The sequence below is a fragment of the Ranitomeya imitator genome, unplaced genomic scaffold (genome assembly GCF_032444005.1).
Source record: "Ranitomeya imitator isolate aRanImi1 unplaced genomic scaffold, aRanImi1.pri SCAFFOLD_398, whole genome shotgun sequence".
Taxonomy (NCBI): Eukaryota; Metazoa; Chordata; class Amphibia; order Anura; family Dendrobatidae; genus Ranitomeya; species Ranitomeya imitator.
In genome coordinates this window covers 13490-28884 of record NW_027193509.1, presented here as the reverse complement: position 1 = coordinate 28884, position 15395 = coordinate 13490, and the positions used below count along the sequence as shown (strand labels likewise).

The 15395-nt window shown below is 46.6% G+C and overlaps 39 non-coding genes across 39 annotated transcripts; all 39 read right to left on the bottom strand.

Annotated features, from left to right (window-relative positions):
- Window positions 1-76: 76 nt before the first annotated feature.
- TRNAA-UGC (transfer RNA alanine (anticodon UGC)) lies at window positions 77-148 on the bottom strand. The gene has a single exon. It is a non-coding gene; the product is annotated as a tRNA-Ala (tRNA).
- A 514-nt stretch (window positions 149-662) lies between these two features.
- Window positions 663-734, bottom strand: TRNAA-CGC (transfer RNA alanine (anticodon CGC)). The gene has a single exon. It is a non-coding gene; the product is annotated as a tRNA-Ala (tRNA).
- A 127-nt stretch (window positions 735-861) lies between these two features.
- Window positions 862-933, bottom strand: TRNAA-UGC (transfer RNA alanine (anticodon UGC)). Its single transcript has one exon. It is a non-coding gene; the product is annotated as a tRNA-Ala (tRNA).
- Window positions 934-1447: 514 nt separating this feature from the next.
- Window positions 1448-1519, bottom strand: TRNAA-CGC (transfer RNA alanine (anticodon CGC)). The gene has a single exon. It is a non-coding gene; the product is annotated as a tRNA-Ala (tRNA).
- Window positions 1520-1646: 127 nt separating this feature from the next.
- On the bottom strand, window positions 1647-1718 carry TRNAA-UGC (transfer RNA alanine (anticodon UGC)). The gene has a single exon. It is a non-coding gene; the product is annotated as a tRNA-Ala (tRNA).
- A 514-nt stretch (window positions 1719-2232) lies between these two features.
- On the bottom strand, window positions 2233-2304 carry TRNAA-CGC (transfer RNA alanine (anticodon CGC)). Its single transcript has one exon. It is a non-coding gene; the product is annotated as a tRNA-Ala (tRNA).
- Window positions 2305-2431: 127 nt separating this feature from the next.
- On the bottom strand, window positions 2432-2503 carry TRNAA-UGC (transfer RNA alanine (anticodon UGC)). Its single transcript has one exon. It is a non-coding gene; the product is annotated as a tRNA-Ala (tRNA).
- A 514-nt stretch (window positions 2504-3017) lies between these two features.
- Window positions 3018-3089, bottom strand: TRNAA-CGC (transfer RNA alanine (anticodon CGC)). Its single transcript has one exon. It is a non-coding gene; the product is annotated as a tRNA-Ala (tRNA).
- Window positions 3090-3216: 127 nt separating this feature from the next.
- On the bottom strand, window positions 3217-3288 carry TRNAA-UGC (transfer RNA alanine (anticodon UGC)). The gene has a single exon. It is a non-coding gene; the product is annotated as a tRNA-Ala (tRNA).
- Window positions 3289-3802: 514 nt separating this feature from the next.
- TRNAA-CGC (transfer RNA alanine (anticodon CGC)) lies at window positions 3803-3874 on the bottom strand. Its single transcript has one exon. It is a non-coding gene; the product is annotated as a tRNA-Ala (tRNA).
- Window positions 3875-4001: 127 nt separating this feature from the next.
- TRNAA-UGC (transfer RNA alanine (anticodon UGC)) lies at window positions 4002-4073 on the bottom strand. The gene has a single exon. It is a non-coding gene; the product is annotated as a tRNA-Ala (tRNA).
- A 514-nt stretch (window positions 4074-4587) lies between these two features.
- Window positions 4588-4659, bottom strand: TRNAA-CGC (transfer RNA alanine (anticodon CGC)). The gene has a single exon. It is a non-coding gene; the product is annotated as a tRNA-Ala (tRNA).
- Window positions 4660-4786: 127 nt separating this feature from the next.
- Window positions 4787-4858, bottom strand: TRNAA-UGC (transfer RNA alanine (anticodon UGC)). The gene has a single exon. It is a non-coding gene; the product is annotated as a tRNA-Ala (tRNA).
- Window positions 4859-5372: 514 nt separating this feature from the next.
- Window positions 5373-5444, bottom strand: TRNAA-CGC (transfer RNA alanine (anticodon CGC)). Its single transcript has one exon. It is a non-coding gene; the product is annotated as a tRNA-Ala (tRNA).
- A 127-nt stretch (window positions 5445-5571) lies between these two features.
- Window positions 5572-5643, bottom strand: TRNAA-UGC (transfer RNA alanine (anticodon UGC)). Its single transcript has one exon. It is a non-coding gene; the product is annotated as a tRNA-Ala (tRNA).
- Window positions 5644-6157: 514 nt separating this feature from the next.
- Window positions 6158-6229, bottom strand: TRNAA-CGC (transfer RNA alanine (anticodon CGC)). Its single transcript has one exon. It is a non-coding gene; the product is annotated as a tRNA-Ala (tRNA).
- A 127-nt stretch (window positions 6230-6356) lies between these two features.
- TRNAA-UGC (transfer RNA alanine (anticodon UGC)) lies at window positions 6357-6428 on the bottom strand. The gene has a single exon. It is a non-coding gene; the product is annotated as a tRNA-Ala (tRNA).
- Window positions 6429-6942: 514 nt separating this feature from the next.
- On the bottom strand, window positions 6943-7014 carry TRNAA-CGC (transfer RNA alanine (anticodon CGC)). The gene has a single exon. It is a non-coding gene; the product is annotated as a tRNA-Ala (tRNA).
- Window positions 7015-7141: 127 nt separating this feature from the next.
- On the bottom strand, window positions 7142-7213 carry TRNAA-UGC (transfer RNA alanine (anticodon UGC)). The gene has a single exon. It is a non-coding gene; the product is annotated as a tRNA-Ala (tRNA).
- Window positions 7214-7727: 514 nt separating this feature from the next.
- Window positions 7728-7799, bottom strand: TRNAA-CGC (transfer RNA alanine (anticodon CGC)). Its single transcript has one exon. It is a non-coding gene; the product is annotated as a tRNA-Ala (tRNA).
- Window positions 7800-7926: 127 nt separating this feature from the next.
- On the bottom strand, window positions 7927-7998 carry TRNAA-UGC (transfer RNA alanine (anticodon UGC)). The gene has a single exon. It is a non-coding gene; the product is annotated as a tRNA-Ala (tRNA).
- Window positions 7999-8512: 514 nt separating this feature from the next.
- TRNAA-CGC (transfer RNA alanine (anticodon CGC)) lies at window positions 8513-8584 on the bottom strand. Its single transcript has one exon. It is a non-coding gene; the product is annotated as a tRNA-Ala (tRNA).
- Window positions 8585-8711: 127 nt separating this feature from the next.
- On the bottom strand, window positions 8712-8783 carry TRNAA-UGC (transfer RNA alanine (anticodon UGC)). The gene has a single exon. It is a non-coding gene; the product is annotated as a tRNA-Ala (tRNA).
- Window positions 8784-9297: 514 nt separating this feature from the next.
- Window positions 9298-9369, bottom strand: TRNAA-CGC (transfer RNA alanine (anticodon CGC)). Its single transcript has one exon. It is a non-coding gene; the product is annotated as a tRNA-Ala (tRNA).
- Window positions 9370-9496: 127 nt separating this feature from the next.
- TRNAA-UGC (transfer RNA alanine (anticodon UGC)) lies at window positions 9497-9568 on the bottom strand. The gene has a single exon. It is a non-coding gene; the product is annotated as a tRNA-Ala (tRNA).
- Window positions 9569-10082: 514 nt separating this feature from the next.
- Window positions 10083-10154, bottom strand: TRNAA-CGC (transfer RNA alanine (anticodon CGC)). The gene has a single exon. It is a non-coding gene; the product is annotated as a tRNA-Ala (tRNA).
- Window positions 10155-10281: 127 nt separating this feature from the next.
- Window positions 10282-10353, bottom strand: TRNAA-UGC (transfer RNA alanine (anticodon UGC)). Its single transcript has one exon. It is a non-coding gene; the product is annotated as a tRNA-Ala (tRNA).
- Window positions 10354-10867: 514 nt separating this feature from the next.
- On the bottom strand, window positions 10868-10939 carry TRNAA-CGC (transfer RNA alanine (anticodon CGC)). The gene has a single exon. It is a non-coding gene; the product is annotated as a tRNA-Ala (tRNA).
- A 127-nt stretch (window positions 10940-11066) lies between these two features.
- TRNAA-UGC (transfer RNA alanine (anticodon UGC)) lies at window positions 11067-11138 on the bottom strand. Its single transcript has one exon. It is a non-coding gene; the product is annotated as a tRNA-Ala (tRNA).
- A 514-nt stretch (window positions 11139-11652) lies between these two features.
- Window positions 11653-11724, bottom strand: TRNAA-CGC (transfer RNA alanine (anticodon CGC)). Its single transcript has one exon. It is a non-coding gene; the product is annotated as a tRNA-Ala (tRNA).
- A 127-nt stretch (window positions 11725-11851) lies between these two features.
- Window positions 11852-11923, bottom strand: TRNAA-UGC (transfer RNA alanine (anticodon UGC)). The gene has a single exon. It is a non-coding gene; the product is annotated as a tRNA-Ala (tRNA).
- A 514-nt stretch (window positions 11924-12437) lies between these two features.
- On the bottom strand, window positions 12438-12509 carry TRNAA-CGC (transfer RNA alanine (anticodon CGC)). The gene has a single exon. It is a non-coding gene; the product is annotated as a tRNA-Ala (tRNA).
- A 127-nt stretch (window positions 12510-12636) lies between these two features.
- TRNAA-UGC (transfer RNA alanine (anticodon UGC)) lies at window positions 12637-12708 on the bottom strand. The gene has a single exon. It is a non-coding gene; the product is annotated as a tRNA-Ala (tRNA).
- Window positions 12709-13222: 514 nt separating this feature from the next.
- TRNAA-CGC (transfer RNA alanine (anticodon CGC)) lies at window positions 13223-13294 on the bottom strand. The gene has a single exon. It is a non-coding gene; the product is annotated as a tRNA-Ala (tRNA).
- A 127-nt stretch (window positions 13295-13421) lies between these two features.
- TRNAA-UGC (transfer RNA alanine (anticodon UGC)) lies at window positions 13422-13493 on the bottom strand. The gene has a single exon. It is a non-coding gene; the product is annotated as a tRNA-Ala (tRNA).
- A 514-nt stretch (window positions 13494-14007) lies between these two features.
- Window positions 14008-14079, bottom strand: TRNAA-CGC (transfer RNA alanine (anticodon CGC)). Its single transcript has one exon. It is a non-coding gene; the product is annotated as a tRNA-Ala (tRNA).
- Window positions 14080-14206: 127 nt separating this feature from the next.
- Window positions 14207-14278, bottom strand: TRNAA-UGC (transfer RNA alanine (anticodon UGC)). The gene has a single exon. It is a non-coding gene; the product is annotated as a tRNA-Ala (tRNA).
- A 514-nt stretch (window positions 14279-14792) lies between these two features.
- Window positions 14793-14864, bottom strand: TRNAA-CGC (transfer RNA alanine (anticodon CGC)). Its single transcript has one exon. It is a non-coding gene; the product is annotated as a tRNA-Ala (tRNA).
- A 127-nt stretch (window positions 14865-14991) lies between these two features.
- On the bottom strand, window positions 14992-15063 carry TRNAA-UGC (transfer RNA alanine (anticodon UGC)). The gene has a single exon. It is a non-coding gene; the product is annotated as a tRNA-Ala (tRNA).
- Window positions 15064-15395: the final 332 nt, after the last annotated feature.

Below are 15395 nucleotides of genomic sequence, written 5' to 3'. Positions count from 1 at the left end.
CCTGCAGGAACCAAATAAGGCGAAGCAAAAGCAGCCACCTGTTGGACGTGCGCTCTTTGCACGTAAACCCAGGCCATGGAGATGCCGGGGATTGAACCCGGGGCCTCACACATGCAAAGCGTGCGCTCTACCACTGAGCTACATCCCCGCTATTTGCACGACTTTCCGAAACTTGCAGGAAACGGGTCAAGATTTTTCAGCCAAGGGTTAGCATTTCTTCCAATCGCTGAACCACCTTTAGAAAAAAACTGTGAATTATTAGAGATACATCAGCTGACCTATTCAAGCTTCCGGCACGACACTCGGACTCGGTTTTCTGATGATACCAAGTAGAGACTCTGAAGCTTGTCCTTAATGCAAAGCTATTGCACATTTCCCACTTTAATCAGGCTAGAGAAAGTTGCCTATATTTGCCTGTACTATTGATTTGTGCAATGTTTGCTGAAAGTCCAGTTCCCATGGAAGACATGCCACTGAGTGGTAAAGTGATGCCCTTGCCTTAGGTTGCATGCAGTCTTTAGAATCTGCCGTGACAAAAAGCCTCTTCCTGCTATGTGACCTGGCAAAGAAACCAGTTTAAGCATCAAAGATTCCTTGAGAGTCTTGACACTACTAAGCTTGAATGTGTTCGCTAAAGATTTCTAGCCGTATTTGTAAAAGTTTGGAGATGCTGGGGATTGAACCCAGGACCTCATACATGCGAAGCATGCGCTCTACCACTGAGCTACATCCCCAAAAGTCTACTCGTGGGGTGGAGCACTCACAAGTATTTCTTTCACCGAGTGCCTGCAGGAACCAAATAAGGCGAAGCAAAAGCAGCCACCTGTTGGACGTGCGCTCTTTGCACGTAAACCCAGGCCATGGAGATGCCGGGGATTGAACCCGGGGCCTCACACATGCAAAGCGTGCGCTCTACCACTGAGCTACATCCCCGCTATTTGCACGACTTTCCGAAACTTGCAGGAAACGGGTCAAGATTTTTCAGCCAAGGGTTAGCATTTCTTCCAATCGCTGAACCACCTTTAGAAAAAAACTGTGAATTATTAGAGATACATCAGCTGACCTATTCAAGCTTCCGGCACGACACTCGGACTCGGTTTTCTGATGATACCAAGTAGAGACTCTGAAGCTTGTCCTTAATGCAAAGCTATTGCACATTTCCCACTTTAATCAGGCTAGAGAAAGTTGCCTATATTTGCCTGTACTATTGATTTGTGCAATGTTTGCTGAAAGTCCAGTTCCCATGGAAGACATGCCACTGAGTGGTAAAGTGATGCCCTTGCCTTAGGTTGCATGCAGTCTTTAGAATCTGCCGTGACAAAAAGCCTCTTCCTGCTATGTGACCTGGCAAAGAAACCAGTTTAAGCATCAAAGATTCCTTGAGAGTCTTGACACTACTAAGCTTGAATGTGTTCGCTAAAGATTTCTAGCCGTATTTGTAAAAGTTTGGAGATGCTGGGGATTGAACCCAGGACCTCATACATGCGAAGCATGCGCTCTACCACTGAGCTACATCCCCAAAAGTCTACTCGTGGGGTGGAGCACTCACAAGTATTTCTTTCACCGAGTGCCTGCAGGAACCAAATAAGGCGAAGCAAAAGCAGCCACCTGTTGGACGTGCGCTCTTTGCACGTAAACCCAGGCCATGGAGATGCCGGGGATTGAACCCGGGGCCTCACACATGCAAAGCGTGCGCTCTACCACTGAGCTACATCCCCGCTATTTGCACGACTTTCCGAAACTTGCAGGAAACGGGTCAAGATTTTTCAGCCAAGGGTTAGCATTTCTTCCAATCGCTGAACCACCTTTAGAAAAAAACTGTGAATTATTAGAGATACATCAGCTGACCTATTCAAGCTTCCGGCACGACACTCGGACTCGGTTTTCTGATGATACCAAGTAGAGACTCTGAAGCTTGTCCTTAATGCAAAGCTATTGCACATTTCCCACTTTAATCAGGCTAGAGAAAGTTGCCTATATTTGCCTGTACTATTGATTTGTGCAATGTTTGCTGAAAGTCCAGTTCCCATGGAAGACATGCCACTGAGTGGTAAAGTGATGCCCTTGCCTTAGGTTGCATGCAGTCTTTAGAATCTGCCGTGACAAAAAGCCTCTTCCTGCTATGTGACCTGGCAAAGAAACCAGTTTAAGCATCAAAGATTCCTTGAGAGTCTTGACACTACTAAGCTTGAATGTGTTCGCTAAAGATTTCTAGCCGTATTTGTAAAAGTTTGGAGATGCTGGGGATTGAACCCAGGACCTCATACATGCGAAGCATGCGCTCTACCACTGAGCTACATCCCCAAAAGTCTACTCGTGGGGTGGAGCACTCACAAGTATTTCTTTCACCGAGTGCCTGCAGGAACCAAATAAGGCGAAGCAAAAGCAGCCACCTGTTGGACGTGCGCTCTTTGCACGTAAACCCAGGCCATGGAGATGCCGGGGATTGAACCCGGGGCCTCACACATGCAAAGCGTGCGCTCTACCACTGAGCTACATCCCCGCTATTTGCACGACTTTCCGAAACTTGCAGGAAACGGGTCAAGATTTTTCAGCCAAGGGTTAGCATTTCTTCCAATCGCTGAACCACCTTTAGAAAAAAACTGTGAATTATTAGAGATACATCAGCTGACCTATTCAAGCTTCCGGCACGACACTCGGACTCGGTTTTCTGATGATACCAAGTAGAGACTCTGAAGCTTGTCCTTAATGCAAAGCTATTGCACATTTCCCACTTTAATCAGGCTAGAGAAAGTTGCCTATATTTGCCTGTACTATTGATTTGTGCAATGTTTGCTGAAAGTCCAGTTCCCATGGAAGACATGCCACTGAGTGGTAAAGTGATGCCCTTGCCTTAGGTTGCATGCAGTCTTTAGAATCTGCCGTGACAAAAAGCCTCTTCCTGCTATGTGACCTGGCAAAGAAACCAGTTTAAGCATCAAAGATTCCTTGAGAGTCTTGACACTACTAAGCTTGAATGTGTTCGCTAAAGATTTCTAGCCGTATTTGTAAAAGTTTGGAGATGCTGGGGATTGAACCCAGGACCTCATACATGCGAAGCATGCGCTCTACCACTGAGCTACATCCCCAAAAGTCTACTCGTGGGGTGGAGCACTCACAAGTATTTCTTTCACCGAGTGCCTGCAGGAACCAAATAAGGCGAAGCAAAAGCAGCCACCTGTTGGACGTGCGCTCTTTGCACGTAAACCCAGGCCATGGAGATGCCGGGGATTGAACCCGGGGCCTCACACATGCAAAGCGTGCGCTCTACCACTGAGCTACATCCCCGCTATTTGCACGACTTTCCGAAACTTGCAGGAAACGGGTCAAGATTTTTCAGCCAAGGGTTAGCATTTCTTCCAATCGCTGAACCACCTTTAGAAAAAAACTGTGAATTATTAGAGATACATCAGCTGACCTATTCAAGCTTCCGGCACGACACTCGGACTCGGTTTTCTGATGATACCAAGTAGAGACTCTGAAGCTTGTCCTTAATGCAAAGCTATTGCACATTTCCCACTTTAATCAGGCTAGAGAAAGTTGCCTATATTTGCCTGTACTATTGATTTGTGCAATGTTTGCTGAAAGTCCAGTTCCCATGGAAGACATGCCACTGAGTGGTAAAGTGATGCCCTTGCCTTAGGTTGCATGCAGTCTTTAGAATCTGCCGTGACAAAAAGCCTCTTCCTGCTATGTGACCTGGCAAAGAAACCAGTTTAAGCATCAAAGATTCCTTGAGAGTCTTGACACTACTAAGCTTGAATGTGTTCGCTAAAGATTTCTAGCCGTATTTGTAAAAGTTTGGAGATGCTGGGGATTGAACCCAGGACCTCATACATGCGAAGCATGCGCTCTACCACTGAGCTACATCCCCAAAAGTCTACTCGTGGGGTGGAGCACTCACAAGTATTTCTTTCACCGAGTGCCTGCAGGAACCAAATAAGGCGAAGCAAAAGCAGCCACCTGTTGGACGTGCGCTCTTTGCACGTAAACCCAGGCCATGGAGATGCCGGGGATTGAACCCGGGGCCTCACACATGCAAAGCGTGCGCTCTACCACTGAGCTACATCCCCGCTATTTGCACGACTTTCCGAAACTTGCAGGAAACGGGTCAAGATTTTTCAGCCAAGGGTTAGCATTTCTTCCAATCGCTGAACCACCTTTAGAAAAAAACTGTGAATTATTAGAGATACATCAGCTGACCTATTCAAGCTTCCGGCACGACACTCGGACTCGGTTTTCTGATGATACCAAGTAGAGACTCTGAAGCTTGTCCTTAATGCAAAGCTATTGCACATTTCCCACTTTAATCAGGCTAGAGAAAGTTGCCTATATTTGCCTGTACTATTGATTTGTGCAATGTTTGCTGAAAGTCCAGTTCCCATGGAAGACATGCCACTGAGTGGTAAAGTGATGCCCTTGCCTTAGGTTGCATGCAGTCTTTAGAATCTGCCGTGACAAAAAGCCTCTTCCTGCTATGTGACCTGGCAAAGAAACCAGTTTAAGCATCAAAGATTCCTTGAGAGTCTTGACACTACTAAGCTTGAATGTGTTCGCTAAAGATTTCTAGCCGTATTTGTAAAAGTTTGGAGATGCTGGGGATTGAACCCAGGACCTCATACATGCGAAGCATGCGCTCTACCACTGAGCTACATCCCCAAAAGTCTACTCGTGGGGTGGAGCACTCACAAGTATTTCTTTCACCGAGTGCCTGCAGGAACCAAATAAGGCGAAGCAAAAGCAGCCACCTGTTGGACGTGCGCTCTTTGCACGTAAACCCAGGCCATGGAGATGCCGGGGATTGAACCCGGGGCCTCACACATGCAAAGCGTGCGCTCTACCACTGAGCTACATCCCCGCTATTTGCACGACTTTCCGAAACTTGCAGGAAACGGGTCAAGATTTTTCAGCCAAGGGTTAGCATTTCTTCCAATCGCTGAACCACCTTTAGAAAAAAACTGTGAATTATTAGAGATACATCAGCTGACCTATTCAAGCTTCCGGCACGACACTCGGACTCGGTTTTCTGATGATACCAAGTAGAGACTCTGAAGCTTGTCCTTAATGCAAAGCTATTGCACATTTCCCACTTTAATCAGGCTAGAGAAAGTTGCCTATATTTGCCTGTACTATTGATTTGTGCAATGTTTGCTGAAAGTCCAGTTCCCATGGAAGACATGCCACTGAGTGGTAAAGTGATGCCCTTGCCTTAGGTTGCATGCAGTCTTTAGAATCTGCCGTGACAAAAAGCCTCTTCCTGCTATGTGACCTGGCAAAGAAACCAGTTTAAGCATCAAAGATTCCTTGAGAGTCTTGACACTACTAAGCTTGAATGTGTTCGCTAAAGATTTCTAGCCGTATTTGTAAAAGTTTGGAGATGCTGGGGATTGAACCCAGGACCTCATACATGCGAAGCATGCGCTCTACCACTGAGCTACATCCCCAAAAGTCTACTCGTGGGGTGGAGCACTCACAAGTATTTCTTTCACCGAGTGCCTGCAGGAACCAAATAAGGCGAAGCAAAAGCAGCCACCTGTTGGACGTGCGCTCTTTGCACGTAAACCCAGGCCATGGAGATGCCGGGGATTGAACCCGGGGCCTCACACATGCAAAGCGTGCGCTCTACCACTGAGCTACATCCCCGCTATTTGCACGACTTTCCGAAACTTGCAGGAAACGGGTCAAGATTTTTCAGCCAAGGGTTAGCATTTCTTCCAATCGCTGAACCACCTTTAGAAAAAAACTGTGAATTATTAGAGATACATCAGCTGACCTATTCAAGCTTCCGGCACGACACTCGGACTCGGTTTTCTGATGATACCAAGTAGAGACTCTGAAGCTTGTCCTTAATGCAAAGCTATTGCACATTTCCCACTTTAATCAGGCTAGAGAAAGTTGCCTATATTTGCCTGTACTATTGATTTGTGCAATGTTTGCTGAAAGTCCAGTTCCCATGGAAGACATGCCACTGAGTGGTAAAGTGATGCCCTTGCCTTAGGTTGCATGCAGTCTTTAGAATCTGCCGTGACAAAAAGCCTCTTCCTGCTATGTGACCTGGCAAAGAAACCAGTTTAAGCATCAAAGATTCCTTGAGAGTCTTGACACTACTAAGCTTGAATGTGTTCGCTAAAGATTTCTAGCCGTATTTGTAAAAGTTTGGAGATGCTGGGGATTGAACCCAGGACCTCATACATGCGAAGCATGCGCTCTACCACTGAGCTACATCCCCAAAAGTCTACTCGTGGGGTGGAGCACTCACAAGTATTTCTTTCACCGAGTGCCTGCAGGAACCAAATAAGGCGAAGCAAAAGCAGCCACCTGTTGGACGTGCGCTCTTTGCACGTAAACCCAGGCCATGGAGATGCCGGGGATTGAACCCGGGGCCTCACACATGCAAAGCGTGCGCTCTACCACTGAGCTACATCCCCGCTATTTGCACGACTTTCCGAAACTTGCAGGAAACGGGTCAAGATTTTTCAGCCAAGGGTTAGCATTTCTTCCAATCGCTGAACCACCTTTAGAAAAAAACTGTGAATTATTAGAGATACATCAGCTGACCTATTCAAGCTTCCGGCACGACACTCGGACTCGGTTTTCTGATGATACCAAGTAGAGACTCTGAAGCTTGTCCTTAATGCAAAGCTATTGCACATTTCCCACTTTAATCAGGCTAGAGAAAGTTGCCTATATTTGCCTGTACTATTGATTTGTGCAATGTTTGCTGAAAGTCCAGTTCCCATGGAAGACATGCCACTGAGTGGTAAAGTGATGCCCTTGCCTTAGGTTGCATGCAGTCTTTAGAATCTGCCGTGACAAAAAGCCTCTTCCTGCTATGTGACCTGGCAAAGAAACCAGTTTAAGCATCAAAGATTCCTTGAGAGTCTTGACACTACTAAGCTTGAATGTGTTCGCTAAAGATTTCTAGCCGTATTTGTAAAAGTTTGGAGATGCTGGGGATTGAACCCAGGACCTCATACATGCGAAGCATGCGCTCTACCACTGAGCTACATCCCCAAAAGTCTACTCGTGGGGTGGAGCACTCACAAGTATTTCTTTCACCGAGTGCCTGCAGGAACCAAATAAGGCGAAGCAAAAGCAGCCACCTGTTGGACGTGCGCTCTTTGCACGTAAACCCAGGCCATGGAGATGCCGGGGATTGAACCCGGGGCCTCACACATGCAAAGCGTGCGCTCTACCACTGAGCTACATCCCCGCTATTTGCACGACTTTCCGAAACTTGCAGGAAACGGGTCAAGATTTTTCAGCCAAGGGTTAGCATTTCTTCCAATCGCTGAACCACCTTTAGAAAAAAACTGTGAATTATTAGAGATACATCAGCTGACCTATTCAAGCTTCCGGCACGACACTCGGACTCGGTTTTCTGATGATACCAAGTAGAGACTCTGAAGCTTGTCCTTAATGCAAAGCTATTGCACATTTCCCACTTTAATCAGGCTAGAGAAAGTTGCCTATATTTGCCTGTACTATTGATTTGTGCAATGTTTGCTGAAAGTCCAGTTCCCATGGAAGACATGCCACTGAGTGGTAAAGTGATGCCCTTGCCTTAGGTTGCATGCAGTCTTTAGAATCTGCCGTGACAAAAAGCCTCTTCCTGCTATGTGACCTGGCAAAGAAACCAGTTTAAGCATCAAAGATTCCTTGAGAGTCTTGACACTACTAAGCTTGAATGTGTTCGCTAAAGATTTCTAGCCGTATTTGTAAAAGTTTGGAGATGCTGGGGATTGAACCCAGGACCTCATACATGCGAAGCATGCGCTCTACCACTGAGCTACATCCCCAAAAGTCTACTCGTGGGGTGGAGCACTCACAAGTATTTCTTTCACCGAGTGCCTGCAGGAACCAAATAAGGCGAAGCAAAAGCAGCCACCTGTTGGACGTGCGCTCTTTGCACGTAAACCCAGGCCATGGAGATGCCGGGGATTGAACCCGGGGCCTCACACATGCAAAGCGTGCGCTCTACCACTGAGCTACATCCCCGCTATTTGCACGACTTTCCGAAACTTGCAGGAAACGGGTCAAGATTTTTCAGCCAAGGGTTAGCATTTCTTCCAATCGCTGAACCACCTTTAGAAAAAAACTGTGAATTATTAGAGATACATCAGCTGACCTATTCAAGCTTCCGGCACGACACTCGGACTCGGTTTTCTGATGATACCAAGTAGAGACTCTGAAGCTTGTCCTTAATGCAAAGCTATTGCACATTTCCCACTTTAATCAGGCTAGAGAAAGTTGCCTATATTTGCCTGTACTATTGATTTGTGCAATGTTTGCTGAAAGTCCAGTTCCCATGGAAGACATGCCACTGAGTGGTAAAGTGATGCCCTTGCCTTAGGTTGCATGCAGTCTTTAGAATCTGCCGTGACAAAAAGCCTCTTCCTGCTATGTGACCTGGCAAAGAAACCAGTTTAAGCATCAAAGATTCCTTGAGAGTCTTGACACTACTAAGCTTGAATGTGTTCGCTAAAGATTTCTAGCCGTATTTGTAAAAGTTTGGAGATGCTGGGGATTGAACCCAGGACCTCATACATGCGAAGCATGCGCTCTACCACTGAGCTACATCCCCAAAAGTCTACTCGTGGGGTGGAGCACTCACAAGTATTTCTTTCACCGAGTGCCTGCAGGAACCAAATAAGGCGAAGCAAAAGCAGCCACCTGTTGGACGTGCGCTCTTTGCACGTAAACCCAGGCCATGGAGATGCCGGGGATTGAACCCGGGGCCTCACACATGCAAAGCGTGCGCTCTACCACTGAGCTACATCCCCGCTATTTGCACGACTTTCCGAAACTTGCAGGAAACGGGTCAAGATTTTTCAGCCAAGGGTTAGCATTTCTTCCAATCGCTGAACCACCTTTAGAAAAAAACTGTGAATTATTAGAGATACATCAGCTGACCTATTCAAGCTTCCGGCACGACACTCGGACTCGGTTTTCTGATGATACCAAGTAGAGACTCTGAAGCTTGTCCTTAATGCAAAGCTATTGCACATTTCCCACTTTAATCAGGCTAGAGAAAGTTGCCTATATTTGCCTGTACTATTGATTTGTGCAATGTTTGCTGAAAGTCCAGTTCCCATGGAAGACATGCCACTGAGTGGTAAAGTGATGCCCTTGCCTTAGGTTGCATGCAGTCTTTAGAATCTGCCGTGACAAAAAGCCTCTTCCTGCTATGTGACCTGGCAAAGAAACCAGTTTAAGCATCAAAGATTCCTTGAGAGTCTTGACACTACTAAGCTTGAATGTGTTCGCTAAAGATTTCTAGCCGTATTTGTAAAAGTTTGGAGATGCTGGGGATTGAACCCAGGACCTCATACATGCGAAGCATGCGCTCTACCACTGAGCTACATCCCCAAAAGTCTACTCGTGGGGTGGAGCACTCACAAGTATTTCTTTCACCGAGTGCCTGCAGGAACCAAATAAGGCGAAGCAAAAGCAGCCACCTGTTGGACGTGCGCTCTTTGCACGTAAACCCAGGCCATGGAGATGCCGGGGATTGAACCCGGGGCCTCACACATGCAAAGCGTGCGCTCTACCACTGAGCTACATCCCCGCTATTTGCACGACTTTCCGAAACTTGCAGGAAACGGGTCAAGATTTTTCAGCCAAGGGTTAGCATTTCTTCCAATCGCTGAACCACCTTTAGAAAAAAACTGTGAATTATTAGAGATACATCAGCTGACCTATTCAAGCTTCCGGCACGACACTCGGACTCGGTTTTCTGATGATACCAAGTAGAGACTCTGAAGCTTGTCCTTAATGCAAAGCTATTGCACATTTCCCACTTTAATCAGGCTAGAGAAAGTTGCCTATATTTGCCTGTACTATTGATTTGTGCAATGTTTGCTGAAAGTCCAGTTCCCATGGAAGACATGCCACTGAGTGGTAAAGTGATGCCCTTGCCTTAGGTTGCATGCAGTCTTTAGAATCTGCCGTGACAAAAAGCCTCTTCCTGCTATGTGACCTGGCAAAGAAACCAGTTTAAGCATCAAAGATTCCTTGAGAGTCTTGACACTACTAAGCTTGAATGTGTTCGCTAAAGATTTCTAGCCGTATTTGTAAAAGTTTGGAGATGCTGGGGATTGAACCCAGGACCTCATACATGCGAAGCATGCGCTCTACCACTGAGCTACATCCCCAAAAGTCTACTCGTGGGGTGGAGCACTCACAAGTATTTCTTTCACCGAGTGCCTGCAGGAACCAAATAAGGCGAAGCAAAAGCAGCCACCTGTTGGACGTGCGCTCTTTGCACGTAAACCCAGGCCATGGAGATGCCGGGGATTGAACCCGGGGCCTCACACATGCAAAGCGTGCGCTCTACCACTGAGCTACATCCCCGCTATTTGCACGACTTTCCGAAACTTGCAGGAAACGGGTCAAGATTTTTCAGCCAAGGGTTAGCATTTCTTCCAATCGCTGAACCACCTTTAGAAAAAAACTGTGAATTATTAGAGATACATCAGCTGACCTATTCAAGCTTCCGGCACGACACTCGGACTCGGTTTTCTGATGATACCAAGTAGAGACTCTGAAGCTTGTCCTTAATGCAAAGCTATTGCACATTTCCCACTTTAATCAGGCTAGAGAAAGTTGCCTATATTTGCCTGTACTATTGATTTGTGCAATGTTTGCTGAAAGTCCAGTTCCCATGGAAGACATGCCACTGAGTGGTAAAGTGATGCCCTTGCCTTAGGTTGCATGCAGTCTTTAGAATCTGCCGTGACAAAAAGCCTCTTCCTGCTATGTGACCTGGCAAAGAAACCAGTTTAAGCATCAAAGATTCCTTGAGAGTCTTGACACTACTAAGCTTGAATGTGTTCGCTAAAGATTTCTAGCCGTATTTGTAAAAGTTTGGAGATGCTGGGGATTGAACCCAGGACCTCATACATGCGAAGCATGCGCTCTACCACTGAGCTACATCCCCAAAAGTCTACTCGTGGGGTGGAGCACTCACAAGTATTTCTTTCACCGAGTGCCTGCAGGAACCAAATAAGGCGAAGCAAAAGCAGCCACCTGTTGGACGTGCGCTCTTTGCACGTAAACCCAGGCCATGGAGATGCCGGGGATTGAACCCGGGGCCTCACACATGCAAAGCGTGCGCTCTACCACTGAGCTACATCCCCGCTATTTGCACGACTTTCCGAAACTTGCAGGAAACGGGTCAAGATTTTTCAGCCAAGGGTTAGCATTTCTTCCAATCGCTGAACCACCTTTAGAAAAAAACTGTGAATTATTAGAGATACATCAGCTGACCTATTCAAGCTTCCGGCACGACACTCGGACTCGGTTTTCTGATGATACCAAGTAGAGACTCTGAAGCTTGTCCTTAATGCAAAGCTATTGCACATTTCCCACTTTAATCAGGCTAGAGAAAGTTGCCTATATTTGCCTGTACTATTGATTTGTGCAATGTTTGCTGAAAGTCCAGTTCCCATGGAAGACATGCCACTGAGTGGTAAAGTGATGCCCTTGCCTTAGGTTGCATGCAGTCTTTAGAATCTGCCGTGACAAAAAGCCTCTTCCTGCTATGTGACCTGGCAAAGAAACCAGTTTAAGCATCAAAGATTCCTTGAGAGTCTTGACACTACTAAGCTTGAATGTGTTCGCTAAAGATTTCTAGCCGTATTTGTAAAAGTTTGGAGATGCTGGGGATTGAACCCAGGACCTCATACATGCGAAGCATGCGCTCTACCACTGAGCTACATCCCCAAAAGTCTACTCGTGGGGTGGAGCACTCACAAGTATTTTTTTCACCGAGTGCCTGCAGGAACCAAATAAGGCGAAGCAAAAGCAGCCACCTGTTGGACGTGCGCTCTTTGCACGTAAACCCAGGCCATGGAGATGCCGGGGATTGAACCCGGGGCCTCACACATGCAAAGCGTGCGCTCTACCACTGAGCTACATCCCCGCTATTTGCACGACTTTCCGAAACTTGCAGGAAACGGGTCAAGATTTTTCAGCCAAGGGTTAGCATTTCTTCCAATCGCTGAACCACCTTTAGAAAAAAACTGTGAATTATTAGAGATACATCAGCTGACCTATTCAAGCTTCCGGCACGACACTCGGACTCGGTTTTCTGATGATACCAAGTAGAGACTCTGAAGCTTGTCCTTAATGCAAAGCTATTGCACATTTCCCACTTTAATCAGGCTAGAGAAAGTTGCCTATATTTGCCTGTACTATTGATTTGTGCAATGTTTGCTGAAAGTCCAGTTCCCATGGAAGACATGCCACTGAGTGGTAAAGTGATGCCCTTGCCTTAGGTTGCATGCAGTCTTTAGAATCTGCCGTGACAAAAAGCCTCTTCCTGCTATGTGACCTGGCAAAGAAACCAGTTTAAGCATCAAAGATTCCTTGAGAGTCTTGACACTACTAAGCTTGAATGTGTTCGCTAAAGATTTCTAGCCGTATTTGTAAAAGTTTGGAGATGCTGGGGATTGAACCCAGGACCTCATACATGCGAAGCATGCGCTCTACCACTGAGCTACATCCCCAAAAGTCTACTCGTGGGGTGGAGCACTCACAAGTATTTCTTTCACCGAGTGCCTGCAGGAACCAAATAAGGCGAAGCAAAAGCAGCCACCTGTTGGACGTGCGCTCTTTGCACGTAAACCCAGGCCATGGAGATGCCGGGGATTGAACCCGGGGCCTCACACATGCAAAGCGTGCGCTCTACCACTGAGCTACATCCCCGCTATTTGCACGACTTTCCGAAACTTGCAGGAAACGGGTCAAGATTTTTCAGCCAAGGGTTAGCATTTCTTCCAATCGCTGAACCACCTTTAGAAAAAAACTGTGAATTATTAGAGATACATCAGCTGACCTATTCAAGCTTCCGGCACGACACTCGGACTCGGTTTTCTGATGATACCAAGTAGAGACTCTGAAGCTTGTCCTTAATGCAAAGCTATTGCACATTTCCCACTTTAATCAGGCTAGAGAAAGTTGCCTATATTTGCCTGTACTATTGATTTGTGCAATGTTTGCTGAAAGTCCAGTTCCCATGGAAGACATGCCACTGAGTGGTAAAGTGATGCCCTTGCCTTAGGTTGCATGCAGTCTTTAGAATCTGCCGTGACAAAAAGCCTCTTCCTGCTATGTGACCTGGCAAAGAAACCAGTTTAAGCATCAAAGATTCCTTGAGAGTCTTGACACTACTAAGCTTGAATGTGTTCGCTAAAGATTTCTAGCCGTATTTGTAAAAGTTTGGAGATGCTGGGGATTGAACCCAGGACCTCATACATGCGAAGCATGCGCTCTACCACTGAGCTACATCCCCAAAAGTCTACTCGTGGGGTGGAGCACTCACAAGTATTTCTTTCACCGAGTGCCTGCAGGAACCAAATAAGGCGAAGCAAAAGCAGCCACCTGTTGGACGTGCGCTCTTTGCACGTAAACCCAGGCCATGGAGATGCCGGGGATTGAACCCGGGGCCTCACACATGCAAAGCGTGCGCTCTACCACTGAGCTACATCCCCGCTATTTGCACGACTTTCCGAAACTTGCAGGAAACGGGTCAAGATTTTTCAGCCAAGGGTTAGCATTTCTTCCAATCGCTGAACCACCTTTAGAAAAAAACTGTGAATTATTAGAGATACATCAGCTGACCTATTCAAGCTTCCGGCACGACACTCGGACTCGGTTTTCTGATGATACCAAGTAGAGACTCTGAAGCTTGTCCTTAATGCAAAGCTATTGCACATTTCCCACTTTAATCAGGCTAGAGAAAGTTGCCTATATTTGCCTGTACTATTGATTTGTGCAATGTTTGCTGAAAGTCCAGTTCCCATGGAAGACATGCCACTGAGTGGTAAAGTGATGCCCTTGCCTTAGGTTGCATGCAGTCTTTAGAATCTGCCGTGACAAAAAGCCTCTTCCTGCTATGTGACCTGGCAAAGAAACCAGTTTAAGCATCAAAGATTCCTTGAGAGTCTTGACACTACTAAGCTTGAATGTGTTCGCTAAAGATTTCTAGCCGTATTTGTAAAAGTTTGGAGATGCTGGGGATTGAACCCAGGACCTCATACATGCGAAGCATGCGCTCTACCACTGAGCTACATCCCCAAAAGTCTACTCGTGGGGTGGAGCACTCACAAGTATTTCTTTCACCGAGTGCCTGCAGGAACCAAATAAGGCGAAGCAAAAGCAGCCACCTGTTGGACGTGCGCTCTTTGCACGTAAACCCAGGCCATGGAGATGCCGGGGATTGAACCCGGGGCCTCACACATGCAAAGCGTGCGCTCTACCACTGAGCTACATCCCCGCTATTTGCACGACTTTCCGAAACTTGCAGGAAACGGGTCAAGATTTTTCAGCCAAGGGTTAGCATTTCTTCCAATCGCTGAACCACCTTTAGAAAAAAACTGTGAATTATTAGAGATACATCAGCTGACCTATTCAAGCTTCCGGCACGACACTCGGACTCGGTTTTCTGATGATACCAAGTAGAGACTCTGAAGCTTGTCCTTAATGCAAAGCTATTGCACATTTCCCACTTTAATCAGGCTAGAGAAAGTTGCCTATATTTGCCTGTACTATTGATTTGTGCAATGTTTGCTGAAAGTCCAGTTCCCATGGAAGACATGCCACTGAGTGGTAAAGTGATGCCCTTGCCTTAGGTTGCATGCAGTCTTTAGAATCTGCCGTGACAAAAAGCCTCTTCCTGCTATGTGACCTGGCAAAGAAACCAGTTTAAGCATCAAAGATTCCTTGAGAGTCTTGACACTACTAAGCTTGAATGTGTTCGCTAAAGATTTCTAGCCGTATTTGTAAAAGTTTGGAGATGCTGGGGATTGAACCCAGGACCTCATACATGCGAAGCATGCGCTCTACCACTGAGCTACATCCCCAAAAGTCTACTCGTGGGGTGGAGCACTCACAAGTATTTCTTTCACCGAGTGCCTGCAGGAACCAAATAAGGCGAAGCAAAAGCAGCCACCTGTTGGACGTGCGCTCTTTGCACGTAAACCCAGGCCATGGAGATGCCGGGGATTGAACCCGGGGCCTCACACATGCAAAGCGTGCGCTCTACCACTGAGCTACATCCCCGCTATTTGCACGACTTTCCGAAACTTGCAGGAAACGGGTCAAGATTTTTCAGCCAAGGGTTAGCATTTCTTCCAATCGCTGAACCACCTTTAGAAAAAAACTGTGAATTATTAGAGATACATCAGCTGACCTATTCAAGCTTCCGGCACGACACTCGGACTCGGTTTTCTGATGATACCAAGTAGAGACTCTGAAGCTTGTCCTTAATGCAAAGCTATTGCACATTTCCCACTTTAATCAGGCTAGAGAAAGTTGCCTATATTTGCCTGTACTATTGATTTGTGCAATGTTTGCTGAAAGTCCAGTTCCCATGGAAGACATGCCACTGAGTG